The 13729-nt window shown below is 41.3% G+C and overlaps 1 protein-coding gene across 1 annotated transcript in view; it reads left to right on the top strand.

Annotated features, from left to right (window-relative positions):
* The window catches only part of PACC1 (proton activated chloride channel 1), a 304382-nt gene that overhangs the window by 197970 nt on the left and 92683 nt on the right, over positions 1-13729 (top strand). The gene's annotated exons all lie outside the window — the stretch shown is intronic.

Genomic DNA, 13729 nt, shown 5'->3' with positions numbered 1-13729 from the left:
TGTGCAGGGAGGCAATCCCAGTGTACCCTTACTTGGACGACTGGCTCATTACAGGGGAATCCCCCTAATTTGCAGACAAAACATTCAGAGAACAATTAACCTTCTCTTTCAATGGGGCTTCTCCTTCAACGAGAAAAAGTCAAGCCTAGTGCCAAGCACTTCAAAACAGTTCCTAAGAGCTGTATTAAAGACAAAAGAGTGGTTGGTCTTTCCGTCAGAGGAAAGAGTACAAAATGTGTTACTGCAAATTCCGCATTATCGGGCTGACCGCCAGATAAGGGTGCGCAAAGCTATGCGTTTATTAGGCATGATGGCATCTTGCATTTACCTGGTTCCTCGCGCATGCCTGCGCATACGACCCATGCAGGAGTGGATGGCGAAGCAGTGGTCTCAGGCAAGTGGTCAGTAGGACAATCTAGTGGTCGTTTCGCCAACACTTGTACAAAATCTTCGCTGGTGGACAAGGGAAAATCTAACTAAGGGAAAACCCTTCTACGATCCAGAGGTACAGGCGGTTGTCACAACGGACGCCTCACTGGCAGGGTGGAGGGGCTCACTACCTACACCTCACAGCTCAGAGTCTGTGGTCTCGCACTATAGCTCAGAACCACATCAATCTGCTGGAACTTCTGGCAGTATTCAAAGCCCTTCAGGCATTCGAACCCCATTTAACAAACCTATTTGTGCAGATCCTAACAGACAGCACTATAGCAAGGCTTTTTATCAACAAACGGGGGGGGGGGGGGTACAAGTTCTCCAAATGTATCCAGACTTGCCCAGCAAATCTGGAAATGGGCACTCAAATGGAAGATGTTCCTGTCGTCACAACATGTTCCAGGAGAACTCAACTCTCTAGCAGACTCATTGAGCAGAGATCCCTTACCAGAGGAAAATGAGTGGCGTCTACACGAAGGAGTTGCAGAACACCTCTTCTCTCAATGGGCTTTCCCCACTATAGACTTATTCGCCACAAGCGAAAACAGTCAGTGCCCAGACTTCGGTCCAGGTGCCCCCAGCCAGGCCCAAAGGGGAACGCCCTATGGATGAACTGGCCAGGGAAATTTGCTTATGCTCCCCCCCCCCCCCCCCAACACCTCTCATGAGGAAGGTGGTGAACAAAATACACAAGGAACCAATGACGCTTATCCTAGTTGCTCCTATGTGGTTAAGACAACCATGGTATCCACAGCTGCGCAAACTGGCGATTGTGCAATCCCATAAAACTCCCGTGCCAGTACAACCTACTCACTCAGCTCGAGGGACTAACAGTGCACCCACAGCTGCACTTAATGAACTTGGCAGCATGGCTCCTGAGGTCATAGAGTTCGGACATCTCAACCTGCCACAAAGATGCATTGCTATCTTGAAAGAATCAAGAAAACCAAACACTAGGCACTGTTACTTTGACAAATGGAGAAGATCCGTAATTTGGTGCCAGTCTAAACAGATCAACCCCATAGAATGTACTCCATCCCCCATTCTCACTTATGTGCTCCATTTGCTAGATGCGGGGTTAGTATTCAACTCTCTAAAAGTCCACCTGGCTGCATTATCAGCCTACATAACCTCTCATAATAAGGTCTCATGGTGGAAAGTACAGTCATCAAGGCATTCATGGAAGCAGTAAAGAGACTCCACCCGCCATTTTCTAATCTGCCGCCAGTTTGGGACCTCAATGTGGTACTCGCTAAGCTCATTGGAACCCTCTTTTGAGCCTATGCACAAGTCTAGTCTCAAACACTTGACTTATAAAACTGCCTTCTTAGTAGCTATTACTCCCATAAGAAGGGTTCGTGAAATTCAAGCTCTGTCAGTGCAGGATCCTTTCTTTGTTGTACACAAAGACAAGCCGGTTTTACGTACTCACCCTAGGTTCTCCCCTAAATTCATCTCCGAATTTCATGTAAACCAGTCAGTTGAACTACTGGCTTTCTTCCAGGAACCCAACAGCTCAGCTGAGGTAAAACTCCACACACTAGATATGAGGAGGGCAGTCCTTTACTATGTAGACAAGACCAGACCGCTAAGGAAAACTGATAAATTTTTTGTCTCCATAGCGCCAGGCAGAGAAGTTGACCGCATTTCTCTAGGTGGATAGTCAGATGTATATAACTGTGCTATTCCCTATCAGATAAAACAGTGCATTTTACGCCCAGGGCTCCCGCCACTAGAGGGACAGGGGCCACTCTGGCTTTCATTGCAAATGCCCCCATTGACAGTATTAGCAAAGTAGCTACATGGAGCTCAATACATACTTTCACTCAGCACTACTACATTGACACCCATTCCAAGACAGATACACAAGTGGGACAAGCGGCTCTAAGACATTTATTCACTCATGAACCTTCTCACATCCCACCGCCGCCTTCTTCCACTGCTCGCTAATCTGTGCACATCATGTGATCTAAGCAGATTTCACAAGCCTCAGAAGGGATACATTACTCACCGTAATTGTATTTCTGATGCTTGTATCTGCTTAGATTCACATGCGACCCACCCTTCCTCCCCTCAGAGAGAAGGCGCATGGATGCTTGTGAGCTTGTCTGATACGTTTCTGCTCGCGCTACACCTCATGTCAGAAAAATCCCAATCTGAGGAACCTCGACGCGTGAGGGTTCATGGGTACAGTGGACATCACACTAGGGATAGTATTACTGGCACGCCCTGTCGACGTCCCTTTTCGAGTTTCGAAAACAACTGTAATACTCTGCAGCTTCCACTAGATGTCGGCCTATGCACAGCATGTGAATCTAAGCAGATACACGCATCAGAAATACGATTACAGTGAGTAATGTATTATATATATATATATATATATATATATATATATATATATATATATATATATATATATATATATAGAAACCAGATTTATTCGCAAATTGCACCTCAAGAAGTTTTTTGCCACTTCTACGTATAAAAAGAAGCCAAAAGACACTTTAGAGGGAAGGACAGAAATCACTATTGCAGAAATGGATACCCTGATAACTCTTCACGATTTAGAACAGGAAAATCATACAGAAAGAAATGAGTCTGGTACTAACTGGCAAAGAGTGGGGATTTGCACAGATTGGCCGTCAATTAGCAAGCTAAGATGCAAATCAAAATTCAATCTGCTAAGTGCCCAGAACAGTCACATCGAAGCGTTCGCCAATGTAATCATAGATGACTTGAAAAAAGAGAGAAGAAAAACCCACAGACAACATCAAAGCAACCTGTCGAAAAAAAACAAAGTGTTAACAGAAATTGCGAAGCTGGATAAATACTTAATAAAACCAGCCGATAAGGGTTGCAATATAGTCATCATGAACAAAAGTGACGATATTGCTGAAGCTTATAAACAATTGAATGATGTAAATTGTTATGAACGATTAAAGACCAATCCCATTAAGCAATTAGAAAATGATGTATGGACTTTCCTAACTAAATGGCAAAAGGCAGACATTCTTGAGGAGGAAATGGTGAAATTCTTATTTTCCAAGAACTCAATAATTCCCACTATTTACTTCCTCCCAAAGGTCCATAACTACATTACCATCATATGTCAGGGACACAACAGATTTCCTACTGACAATTGCCGAACTTCCTTGGGAACCCACCTATTTGATGGCAACCATGGACGTTGTGTCCCTCTACACGTCTATTAAACAGGATGATGGTTGATATTTCCTCAACACAAGATCGTTGAATCATTTACAACATTCTCAGATCTAAGAGATGATCAACATATGCTTGAAGAACAATGTTTTCATATTTAATGACATTTTCCGCCAAACCCAAGGAACTGCGATGGGTACGACTTTTGCACCATCATATGCAAACTTAATAATGGGATACTGGGAGAAAACGACAGTATGGGCAGAAGTTAACGAAAAATATAATGAGAAAATTGTGTTGTGGCTCCGTTACATTGACGATTTATTCGTAATCTGGGACGGCTCCGCTGAGCTGTGGTGTGAATTTGTCAAACTACTTAACACCAACAATGTGAATCTTAGGTTCACAGAACACCACAGCCGCCAGTCTATCGTATTCTTGGATGTAGAAGTCAAGAGCAAAAAATGGAGTCCTGCCTTCACAGAAAAATCACAGGTGCCAACATTCCGTTACACTCAAATAGTGCCCATCCCAAGACTCTTCTATGGAGCATTCCATATGGAGAATTTATCCGCATTAGACGCAACTGCAGCAAAATTGTGGATTTTGATCTAGCCAGCAAAGTAACGGCTCAAACCTTCCAGCAACAACAGTACCCAAAAAAGATAATTGAAAGGGCATACCTAAAGGTCAGAGAAATGGATAGACACAAAATGTTAATAACATCCAAGAAGGACCTAGCAAAAGAAGAAGAGGAAAACACCACCAGGTTAATTTTGACATTTGGAAGCCACTCCAGTATCATCAAACGAATAGTTAATAAGTATTGGAGAATACTGAAAGCAGAAAAGGACAGAGGGGGTATGTTACACAATCATCCTGATGTTACCTTTTGTAAAAGTGCCTCCATAAAAGACTTATTGGTGAAAAGCTATATGGTTGCGGAAAGGAATGATACGAATAGCAATTGGCTTTCCTCTATAGGAGTTGGTTTCTTTAAATGTACCAGGTGTAAGATTTGCAAATATGCAAGGAATTGCAAAAGCTATGAGCATCCAATATTGAAACATCTGGTCCACACTAACAGCAAAATTACATGTGAATCTGAACTGTTGGTGTATGTCTTGATGTGCCCATGTCTCAAATGGTACGTGGGAAGTACTAAATGCAAGCTCAAAGTACGTATCTTGCAACATGTTAGAGCCATTATTAACAAGGACTGCTCTTACCCCATGGCCAAACATTTTTCAGAAATGCACAATGCCGACCCGGCCCATCGGGTCATTCCAGGTCCCAGGGGAGGTGATAATGAGAGAATACTCCGACAAGAAGAGACTAAGGGCCGCCTTAGGACTCTGGCGCTAAACCATGGTGCTATTGGCACCATGGTCCATGCCGGAGTCCGCCATGGTGGAATGGGGAATTACCACCCTCTTCCGAGGTTGGAGGGGCCGTAATTCCCATGCCGCCATGGCCCTTCCCCATTCCCATTTTTGCCCCATAGGGCTCAATGGGAATGGGGAAAGCGCTAATTACGGTACCGTAATTAGCACCAAGGTCCCTTTGCGGGTCCCTATTTTAACGGCTGGTAAAATCAGCCGTTAAGGTCGGGTCCCGCAGAGGGACCTCGTAATTAGGCGCTAGGTGTTTAACGGCGCTGCAGCCTTTTACGGCGCTGTTAAACACTTAGGGCCTGGGTCATAATGAGGCCCTAAATATATTTTAGACTTCGAGAGTAAGACCCCGGTGGGACATAATATTGATGAGGAGCTCTATACCTTTTTGGGGACATAAGGACTATATTTTATATGATTCAGTACCCCATGCAGCCCATCTATTTTAATGACCTTATATTGTAACCGAATATGTTTGACTTCCTGTGTGAAGGTTTCCTTCTTTCCTTTTTTATTTATCACTTTTTTATCTTTCACTTTGTATGGTGACTTATAATAATCTGACTGAAATATTGAATTGATTTGGCGAATCGGTGTAAATAAGGAGGCATTTTAATTGTTGACAACACAATTCTGGCATGATATTGGAGTAATGGTATCTCTTATACAATTTTAAGGTACCTGATATTTTTAATAGTGTGATTTAGAATTTCAGCTTAGTGTAAGGACTTTATTTTTTGTTTTATATATGCACTTGGCACTTTAGAACATGTTTCTCCCTTATACTAATTTTGATGTTGTTATGCACGGAATAGCAAATATAGGAATGCATTATTGCTAATATATTACTTGAGGTAGTTTTTGTATATATGTGATACTGTTAGAAAATCGGCTCACCGTGTTGTATTATGCAAAAATACTTTTATTGTATCAAAGCATTTTATATAATGTTAGTAGTTTGCACTATGCACTTTATTGTGTCCGTTAATGTGAAACTATTATTATCATAGGAATGCATTTTCTTGCACATAAACACCAATGTATATGGAAATATCTTTGAATACATTGGATATGCACTGTGCACTTTACATGCTTACAACACTGTTTATTAACTGAGACTCTGATTTGAATCCTCCATATTTTCACAGATTTGGTGATACACATATTGAAATACTATCTCTGTTTGCTAGTACTTTTTGCAGATTTCTGGGCAATATATTAACTTTATGACCAAGGGTAGAGCTTATTCCCTGCCTGTGCACTTGGCAAATACCGTTCGTTAAAATACATAAATGATGATTAACTTATTCATTACTAATGACCTGGTGAAACTATTCATGGTCTCGAAATTGGAGTAACATGTCAAAACTAAAAATGTCCATAAACACTATATCAATAATACTGTAGCATGTACACCTAGGCATGGCCTTATCAATCATGGATTGTGTAATATGCAATTGCCTAGCTTAAAAACAAAAACGTTAATATCTAAATGCCAGAATTTGTGTTTGCATTGCTTCGATTTAAAAGCCGAGTTTGGCCTGTGTAATATGTACTAAACAGGTCACATTGGGAGTTACTTTACGAACTAGCGGCCCAATCCAAAATGGCTAACAGCCATTATGTTGAGTTTTTAAGTCACCTTTTCTATGTTTCTAACTGAGGTGTGTGTTTTTTATAAAAACTAACTTCCTGTGGTGATGAGTGACTGTGAACAAGCCACTGGGTAGTGGCGAAACGCGTCAGGCTGCCGCCTGGCAAGAAAACTCTCACTGGGAGAACTAAATGGATTTTTTAATTGCTGCAAAAGAAAAATAAAGGTCGTTTTAAAACTTACAACCGACATTGCAGTGTTTGCTGTTGGTTACCCGTGATTACTATTTGACAATTGGAACACTTTTGTATGTGGAGTGCTGCTCGCCTGAACAGTTTTCTTTTGATGCCGTTCTAACTTGAAATAGATAGATAGATAGATAGATAGATAGATAGATAGATAGATAGATAATCTATCTATCTACATGGACTTCTCCTCCTTATTTGGTTGAGAGGATACAACTGTATCAATGTCCTAGGTCAATTAGTTCCCGAAATTGCCATTTTGTTGATTGTTCCCTGTTTCAAAAGTAAGTCTAGAGATCACAGGCAGTTATCTGTGCTTGGACTCAGTTTATTGAACTCTTGTATCTTTGCAATTTAGAAACATTACATCTTTGTCCCATTTTAGGAAAGCCTTAAACACTCATACTTTATTTCTGTATAGGTTCCTCTCTCTCCTGACTTTTTCGTATTAAGCACCCTGATCATAGTTTACCATCTTCACCCAGATACAGCTTATTCTGTCATCCAGATACAGCTTATTCTGTCTTCCTGGCAGTAGAAATAAAATGAAATGGAAGTGGTTGTAGAGCAGCAGGAAGGGTAGAGCACAAAATGACACATATTGCTAGACGATGTCAACCTAGGACAGACATATCGATTTGTGCTGAATTCTACCCATTTTACAGATGGAAGCATCATTTTGTGTACATTGAGAATGTCTCTTATAATAATTCCCTGTATTTAATACCGCAAATCGTAGGCTGCAATATATTTTAGCTTCCCGCTCTTAGCTGACAACAAAGCAATCTGTACAATGGTCACCTAGGTTCATGAGTTATTTAACTCGTATGAAAAATAAGTAATCATGAGTAAATGTGATGCTCTCAAATACTGTGCTTGCAGTTTCTAATAACATAATCTAATACCGTAACAAGCCCGAGGAATATGTCCAATGACATCAAATATCAAAGGGGAGAGGATAGCTGAGGATTAACTAGAACTATGACGTCCCTGCTATCCTATACCATCCGGACTCATAAATGAGGATCACCCATTAAATCTTGTGCATAGTGGATTAGGTGGGGTGGAGTTGTGAACTTTAAACAAAGAAAGGCTGTGGCAGCCAACAGGTCATGGATCACCTCCCTGTGCATTGCCAGATTGACCAGTCAGACCTTCAGGCTTTGCAGATCTCTTGCCTGGCGAATTTATACCTCCAGGCAGAGCACAGCATTTAGGGTACCCTTGTTAGCCAAACACCTTAATGAAGGGCATTCTCTTTTCCTTGCCTTGGCATGTAGGGCACTGCTGTTGAGGAAACAGTGACTGTTTGTCAATCTATGTCTGTATAGGCACACATGTTTAATTGAATGTTTCTAGCTTTCAATCTCCAGGAACCCTGAAACTTTGTCTTAGTTTGTGTTCAGGAAGCAGTCTGCACACTGCAGAGGTCATATGATTTGGAACTGCTTCGCTTTAAAGGATTCTTCAGGTTCGTTTTTTTTTATGGAATTCTAGCAATTCAGTAATTTCATCGTTTGAAGATTGATTATTATTTCACATGATCATTTAATTGTAAACTTGATAGGCTGGTGAGGGGGTTCTCCTTGTGCATAGCCCTCAAGTGGCAGTGCAACAGAGCAAAAATGAGATGGGTCCCTCCTCCTCCTGATGTATCGCAATGATGCAACAACCTCATTTGAAGATCTTGCCTTGGTTGAACTGTTTCCCAATGTGCTTGAAGTCACCCTCCCATGTCAAATACTCCTTGACCATTGTCTTGCATTCCTCGCTGTCAACATCCAGTTTCCTCCACAAATATGACTCGTAATCAATCTGCCAGTCCTTGCTGAGCGTGAAAGTCAAGTCCTGCCCACGGGACACCCAGATTCCAGATATAGTGCTGTCATTGTTGGTTCCAGAAAGGATGACACTAGCAAATCCAGTCTTTCATAGTTTATTCAGAAGCAGAAACATTCCTATGATGAGGTTCCAGCTAATGAACGCCTGTGCGAGATCCTCTGAGAAATGGTACTCTCCATACCAGATGGACTAGCCCTCTTTGTCGAAGTGTTCCCAGAGAAGGTGGATCGAATCATTTGCTAATGAGGGATTATGAAATGTTGATTTCAATGCACTATCCACAAAACACTATCCACGAAAGGGAGGGGAAGGCTCCTGGCTAAATACAGGCCCTCATTAATAGTGTGTCACAAAGTCAATTGGAGTACATAATACCATCTTTATTTGAAATCATAGATTATTCTCAAAAGACAAAAAATATTTATCTCTTATTTTGAACATTATTTTCAATAAAAGCAGGAGTTCCATTATATTACTCCTGAAGCGGTACAACCACCTGTGCAAATGCAAATAGAATTCTTTGCGACAACAAAATAACACCATACCCAGTGACATAGTGTGGAAAAAAAACTAATCATAAAACAACAAAGGTAAAGAAAACATTTTAAAGGAGAAAAAACACTGTATTGTTGCCTATACACCGTTTTTCTGTTGATAGTGTGGAACTTTCTTCAGGGGGTTGTTTAATCACAATTGGTTACAATCCCAAGTAGAATTTCAATTCTCCATGCTGGCTCATGTGCCAGTGGTGTACTGTCTGCTGATATCTGCAACAGTGTATGAAATGCCTAATTATTACGTGACTGGAATAATTGTCTGGCCTGCATCTCTGTATTTTAGTTATTATACCAAAACCGTCATTGTCATCAAGAAACATGTCTTGCTTGTCTAACACTCCCCAATCGGAGCTTCGGTATAATGTTTAGAACAGTCTTCACCATCCAGGTTACTGCCCCTGTGTGAAGACCCAAGATATTAGTCCAACACAGTCTCCCACCGGACCAAAAACGGTGTTCTGACACCGGATCCCGCTCCCCTAAAGTTCATGAATGTAAACAGGCCGGCCATGTCATCCAGTGTCTGTATTCAGACCTTCAACATTACATGATATTGTGTGCTGTGAATTTAAACAAGCTGGCGACGTCATCTCGTGTCTGCATTCCGACCTTCATCATTGCATATTGTTACAAATGTATTCTGCCATGACCACGGAAACGTGTGTAGACTGAACTTGTGAAGTTGCTCCAGAGATTGGAAGCATTGAAACCGTTGCGCGATCAAGGCTTGTGTGTCCAGTACCCTCTATTGTATGTTGGGTGGGCGTGGGGGCCTACATCATCAAATACCGTGTGGAAAGATGACGGATTAGAGTGTCCGAGTCACCTGGAAAAAGCTTGACATATGGCATGTGCCCAAAGTGATCAACCTTCTGGCTCCATGTAGGTTTGAATATGGGGACATGTCTAAATTATAATGCGATGTGCTGAAGGGAAGAAGTTACCTTAATTATTCCCAGACCGATTCTGCTTACGTCTTCTTATCCGTGCCACTTGTGGAAGAAGGGAATGCTTGCTATGCTGTGGCTGGGAAGCATTAGACATTTAAACGTCTGGCTCATCATTTGATGCGTGAGCCTCAACTACGGGTCCTATAGTATAGCCAACAATCACAACGGCCATCTTAGACTGGAGGGGGAACCTTGAAGAAGTATCTGCCAGACTCCTATAAACAGAGGGTATTATTGAGTTGCACTGGCCACTTGATTTCTTCGTTGAGCCCTACAATGTGGCTACTTGACCAGAAACACGTTTTTGTTCCCAATAACTCAACTGGGTGTCTGCTTTTGGACCCTGAAATTGTAATAAAACAGTCCACAAAATGTCATGTTCAATGTGTTGCTATGTCACATAATGGGATACCAAGGGTGCACTGATGTTTTTGGCGAGGATACAACTCTTGTGTTCCGTTAAGCAGGTTTTACATTTTTCGAGTGGTCATCCCAATGTAGACTTTCTTACATGGACATTTGATGAATTGCAGTTGGTAAGTGTCGGTTCTTCCCAAGGTCGATCAAGACCAATTTCAACCTTGTTGGATGTACTAGTTAGGTTGCAAGAGTTGCAATTGCCAAATGCGGTATGACCAGTTAGTCTGGGTAAGCCCTACATTTCTGGTAATGTGGGGGTTCTAGAAATGGTGCATTTTGTCACATTGGTTCTGGTTACCATGTTCCTAATGCTTTTGCTCTTCTTAAGTTCAAACAAAGGGCGAGCCAACGCCCTGGATCCCCTTTCCAACAAGTGCCAGTGTCTATTGATGCATCTTTTAATTTTCTAAGGTTGGTCAGTAAACATCGAGACACATGTTAGTCTGTCCTCCTCATTCTGCCTTTTTATGGGTTCCAAAAGAACTTCCTGTGAGATAATGGAAGCCTGTTTTCTGGCTTGCATGATACATTTTCTGGGGTAGTCTTTAGCCCTTAGTCTCAGGGACAACTCTCTGGCTGCCTCGTCAGAATCTGACTGCTTCAAACTGTTAACGTCTTAGAGGAATTAACTGGCATAAGGTTTCAGGTGAAAACTTTGAAAGTTCAACAGTGCGTTGGTATCTGTAGGTTTTTTTTTTAAAAAAAGGGTTTTACTTTCTTTGAGAATTTTATTCTCATTAAAGATGACGATATCTAAGAAGATCTCTAACGTGCTGATGGTGTGGGTGAAGTATAATTTGGGGTCTAGACTGTTCAGCCACACCAGAAAGGTCTAAATCCTTTCTACAGCATCTTTCCAAATGAACACATCGTCAATATACCTGCACCATAATTGTATGTGTCTTTGAAATATATTGTCCATAGCATAAATGAATGACTCTTAAAAGTCATTGACGTACAGGTTTGCCAAGTCCGGTGCCACCATGGAGCCCATAGCAGTGCCTTCCACTTGATGAAAAAAGGTCTCCAGGAAGCGAAATAAATTGTCTCAACTTCATTTCAATAATCAGTTTGTTTAGATTCACTTTCATCTGGCTATACACGACCACTTTACATTACATTTACCACTGAAATTATAATGCCCTCTACTTTCCTTTAAATAATATTCATATAAGGTGGCAGTAGATAGTGAGGTTTTTTGTGTATCACCGTAGATTTCATTTGATGCAATAACCTAACTATGGCAATTCTTGCAAGTGCTTTGCCGTCTGTGAATTAGAGGGTCATTGTGGCCTCTCCAGCCAACCCAAAGATACAGTGAGTTTAATCTACAGAGCACTACGCGTGTCCATGCCTACCAATAAATATAGATGTGGAGGACAGGTTAGAAGTTCCTATCCTCAAGACCAGTAGTAAAAGACTGATGTTTGGGGCTAGTGGCTGTGCAGCAGGATGTCACTAATAACAATGTGCTTTGTCTGGATGTCTGTCAAACCCTCTTTGTGAAGACACAACTAACTATTATATTATTATAATATTATTATATTCTACTATATTATTACTATTGGCAAAGCCAATAGTATAACATTGTGTGTACAGAAATGGTTTTCTGTTTTTCCCCATACTGACGTTATGTAACCACTTGGTCACATCACATATCGCATATGCAGGTTTTGCTATCCTATGCCGGGTATTGCCATCCAATTGCAGAGAAGAAACCTAAATTATCCTGGAAATCCAGGAAAAAAGCCTTTCATAGCCCTCTACCTGCAACAGCAGAACTCTTGGCACCCATTGTGTGACACAGAACACCCAGGGACGAAAACTAAAAAGAACAGCCTAAAATGCAGGCATCTTTCCATGTGTGTTTTACCAAATTATTTTCACAGCTGCATTCTTTTTATTGCAATGTCTGTACCAATTTTTTTATTGCCACAACACAAAATGGGCGAGGCGACCTGCCCCTGACCCCTCCCATATCGCGTTAACCAAAACCCCCTGCATTTTTGCAACAGAAATTCAGTACTAAAACATTGCAGTAAAAAAAGGATCTGTGCTGAAAATCATTCTGCAAAAAGACTGGATACCCTACCTGGCAGCTTGCCAAGTTGATGGGGCACATTTTTCATGTTCAAAGATCGCCAGCACTTTTGTTGACTGAATCAACAAGGATGGAAAATGTTTTTTTACATTTATTTTTACAATGAAACACTTGTGTGCATTGATTATCATGGATGAGTTGTGTGACTAGTTTTGCCCTGTTTGTATTTTTTAAACCATAAAAACTGTTATTATTTAGAATGCACAGGAGGATTGAGGTTTTGGCGAAATCTCACGGATGGAGAACGTTTTGTCGGTTGCACACCTTAGTTCCAGATCTCCCAGAACCAGCATTTAATGTGCACTATGGGTCCAGCTTTGTTAATCAACTAGAGAGTTTCATTGGAACCAACCTCTAGTGACTCTACTGCTGTACTTGCTTAGAAAAGGTAGATGCAAAGAGCCTGCACTAGCGAACATCATATAACTGGAATAAACTGTTGTGGTGCTGGTTACCAATGTTTGGGGGGTGGGGGGAGGGTGATACGATGCTGCCATTTGGTCATCTCAGACTACGACCATCAATCTATATACCTTGACCTTCTCTCTAGCAAATAATCTCGGGATGGGGGCGAATCCCAAAATACCCAGGTTTGGTAGTGCCTGCTTTATTTTTATTGTTTGCATTGAGAGTTTGTCCAGTAGGCCATGCACCAAATCCACCAACTCATTTTACAATAGCTTCTGGATGTTAATCAATTTTTCAAGCATGCACTTTTTTTCTGTGATTAAAGTGGTGACCCTCTATATGATTGCATGGTCAAGGTGGTGTGGAAAGCACCATTTTTATTATATCAATGACCCCTGCTCAGGAGGTATTTTCTAGAGATAACAACCCAGAAAACAAAGTAAACAAGACTTCCAGCCTGTATCTGTCAGAGAAAGCCTAACTCTAATGGGGTTCTAGTTATTAGAAATTTGGTATGTTATATGGGGTGCCAGTAGCATATTTTTTGTTTAAGTTGAGAAATTACACAACTGATGTTTCACATGTTACAAAAACCGTCAAAAGAAAGATGGCCACAGTGGT

This window comes from Ambystoma mexicanum, chromosome 4q (assembly GCF_040938575.1).
Source record: "Ambystoma mexicanum isolate Mex_15411 chromosome 4q, UKY_AmexF1_1, whole genome shotgun sequence".
Lineage (NCBI taxonomy): Eukaryota > Metazoa > Chordata > Amphibia > Caudata > Ambystomatidae > Ambystoma > Ambystoma mexicanum.
The sequence above is the reverse complement of the archived record's forward strand: the minus strand, read 5'-3'. Positions and strand labels throughout refer to the sequence as shown.